We start from the raw sequence: 4085 nt of genomic DNA on the forward strand, positions 1-4085 counted from the left end.
AACATTTAATTTTATTTATATGACATCAGGTGCCAAGCAAAGCTGAACAATGACAAGGTAAAACTAGAAAATGGATGACAAAAAGATAGAAATAGATGTGAAAAGATAGAGAAACAACAAAAAAGTGCGAGAGAGAGAGAGAGAGAAAGACTGAGACTCAGACCATGACTGAGACTGAATAGAGTGAGAAAGATGATGACATGTTTTTATGACGACATTGTTTGATGATAACTGAAAACTTTTGCCGCAAACTATAATAGTCTGTCGACAAGCTGCAACATCAACTTGACTGCTAATTTGTCAAAAGTTGCATCAACCAAATATATATGAACATATGTATGTCCATATGTATGTTCACACAATTTTAGCACTGATTTATACAGATTTACGTACACACATATTTTAAATGACTGTGTGTAAAGCTTCAGCATATTCTGCAATATGCCGCAGCATATAAATTATGCCACAGATGAATGATGTTAAAAAATTTAAATCGAGCAAATATTATATGCATATAATATATATAAATTACATTGCATTGCTTAATCGGCATAACATAAATGAGAACGTGAGAGAAAAAGAAGAAAGAGTTTCTTGCGGAATGAGACAAAACGGAAAATATTCAAAATATTGACACAACTTCAAAATACTCTTTATAAAGTATAAAATTTGATAAAATAAATGAGAATTTCGAAACCGTTTCGATCTCTGCATTAAATTTTGATACAACGAAAAGAATTCTTTTATATAGAATTGTTTTATTTTCAGTGCTGATTCGTGCATACCCTGCACCAGAAAGAGCTAAAGCTTTATTCAGGGAGAAGAAAGGGAAAGAGAGAGAGAGAGAGAGAGGCAAGGAGAAGTCGAAATCGTTGCCTGAATATTGCATAAGCAGCTCATAACCGCAACCAGGACAACAAGAAAATACACTTGAGAAATATGTGGAGAACAGCTCCTGGCTGGCAAGTCGTAAGCAGCAGGCATCATCAGACATCAGACATTGCTTATGGCCACACCCACTCTGGAGCGCCCATTTTCATTTTCACCATGCAAGTCATGTGAGCAACAAAATGTGAATGTTTATATGCGGCTCGTGTTTGGTTTTTTTTTTTTATACATATGTATATATGTATTTGTGTAGGAAGATTTTTTCTCCCCCCATGTTGTTGGCGGGATGTCAGGGAAAATCGCTTCAAATCGCTGAGAGTAGAACCGAAATGCCAAGAAACATGCGAGTGTGTAAATATTATTTTTAAATTGACAGCAATTGAATGAGCAATAATGTAATAGGGGGTAAATGGCGATAAGAACATAGGAAACAGATAGCAACAAAACAAGGCCTATATAGAGAGCTTGAATGAAAAATAAACAAACCAAATGAAAACAAACAAAACAGAAAGAGAGAGAACAAGAAACAAAGTGTATTTCAAAAAAAAAAAAATGTATACATTATATGTTTATTGGTATATAGGAGATCAAGTGGCTTTGAACCGTATGAAATTGGAATTTAAAGGTCCGACAAACACAACAGGAAAAAATAAACTCTTTAAGTAGAGAAAATCGAAAAGGTTATCGATATTTTCAATCAGCAATTTGAAATGTAATTGGTAATATTAAAGTGAATGACAGTAAAGTACTGTGACTTTGACCCCAAAAAGTCTTGTTTAGTCATTAGGTAAGGCCAAAGAGTATGGGGTATATTAGGCATTAACGAAATGCACTTTTATGTTCTGAGTAAAGAAACAAAATTCTAAAATTCTCATTTTTTTAGCAGGGTACCAGGTTAGCCGACTTTGGTTAGTAATTTCTCATATTTTTTCTTATTAAAGAGGGTCCTAGCTCTATATTTTGTTCTTTTCGTCTTGTCCTTGTTTAATTAAATTAAAAAATCCTGTCTGATACTTGCCAGATGTCGTTTTCTTTTCTTGGGACAACTGGCAGTTGTCAGGCTATTAGTTTTAATGCTCCATTACTTAAAAGGGTCGACGACTAGAAAAGACTTCAAATATGTAGCAGCACAAGTAAGCGCACAACAAAAATCCAAAAAAAAAAAAAAAAAGAAAAGAAAATGGTGTAAACTCTGCAAAAGCTAATTGCCTGCAGATAAATTATGAGTGTTGATTTAATTGCAACAATTAGCCCACTAAAACCAAATCAAATTTCAGGCCTAAACATGTGTATTAAGCCTAGACAATTCATGGTATTTCAATGCGGTTTTGGCTAGAGACAAATAATATGTGCATATATGTATATGTATATATATATATATATACATATGTGTGTGAACGAGTGTGGTTTAACCGGCTTAAGTGCTTACCACCTTTACATTTGTGTGGCTAAAATAATAGCCTCATAGAAGACCGCAGTTACCTGAGAAATTTGCTCCAACTACTTATTTCAGTGGTCTACTTAAGCAGGGATTAATCAGTGCTAATGGTATATGCTTGGCATATTTAATACAAAAAGCGGCATAAATACAACAGCAGCAACAACTAACAACAATTTGTGTTATATATTAATTGTGAAAATGTGAAGAAAGAATGCCAAAGCAGCAAATAATGAATGGCGGAACAAAGAGGGAGGAATCCGAAATGGCAAAAGCAGCAGAAACAGAAACACTGAAAAACCAACGGCAACTTTTATTCATACGCAATATGCGTTGGTCATTAATATTCATGCCTATATAATACACACACACTCACACACAGACACACTCACAGGCAAACACACAGAGGTATGCCCATGCATAGCATTGAGGCGGAAAATTACAATGGGCGAAATTGTATGTCAAGAACTTTTCTCCCGCCATATTGCTTTCCTTTGTATGTCCGCCTTGAACTGAAAGTAAATATATAAATTTGGCACAAGCATAAACAAAAAAGAAAAAGAACAATTGAATTTGCTTTTATGCATTATCGACATGAAATAATCTTAACGGACTTGGTACTCGAATCTGAACATTAGCTACTACATCAAAAAAGCCCCTTATCCTCGAAATTGTATTCTAAAGCATTGCGAAATTCCGCCAAAATTGATTTAGGATATTCTTCTTCCGACAGAACCTGTAGAGCAACCAACACTACTATTGAATTTTTTTTATTCTCTTTATATTAATCTATCATTCGCTTTTAACTCAACTTCAGAGCTGAGTACCTAAAGCAGAAAATTATTAAAACTGATGCGAACATTTTAACATTTTTACCCTTATATAAACTAAATTAGCGAATTCCACGAATCTCAGACTTGTATTACAATCAATCTATTCAGCGGCAACGTCGTGCTGCAATATATGTACGTTGAGTGAACCCTTGTACATTTCCCCCTTCAAGAGATTCTCAGAAAACATCAAGCACGAACCAAAAATTTTATGAACGTTTTAGTGAGCACTAACTTTAAAATCCGTATAGAAAAACAATGAAATGTTAGGTAAAAATTCCAAGAAGAAGAAGAAGAAGCATTAGGTTTTACGTCCACGTGGAGATTGATATGAAAATAGGTTTTCAAACACACTCATATATACATACATATGTATGTACATACATATGCCATATTCCCTTGTGTATATGCTATTGGTCATAATTTAATTTTTAAAGCTGCCTGTGAACCAATTGTACATTTTGCCAGTCTGTCCACACTGTGTACCCATGACCATGGTCATGTCATTCAGTACATATGTATGTGTTTACATTCATTCAGTCAGTCATTCTGTTTGTCGCCTTCACCTCATCATACTAACACATCTACCATTCATTTCAGCGGTCATAATAATCCGCTTGCGCGCTACTGGGCCGAGTGTGAAGCTTATGCAAATGCTCTACCCCTCTACCTCTTTCCAGTTACCCAACATTAATTACAGGTTACGCACATGGCCACAAATTCACATTGATTTACCGTTTCTCCCACTCCCTATCTACCTCACTTATTGCAGCCCTTATTATACATATTTTTAAAAAAACCAGAGGGCCGGGGCTAACTTCGACCGCGTCAAAGTTTGTATACCCTTGCAACTTTTTTGGTAACTCTATCCTTACCTATTAGCCATCAATGTGGAACAACGTTTTATCTAAAAAGGCTTAAGCTTGAGA

Source organism: Drosophila tropicalis, unplaced genomic scaffold (assembly GCF_018151085.1).
Source record: "Drosophila tropicalis isolate 14030-0801.00 unplaced genomic scaffold, ASM1815108v1 contig_443, whole genome shotgun sequence".
In the NCBI taxonomy this organism is placed as follows: domain Eukaryota; kingdom Metazoa; phylum Arthropoda; class Insecta; order Diptera; family Drosophilidae; genus Drosophila; species Drosophila tropicalis.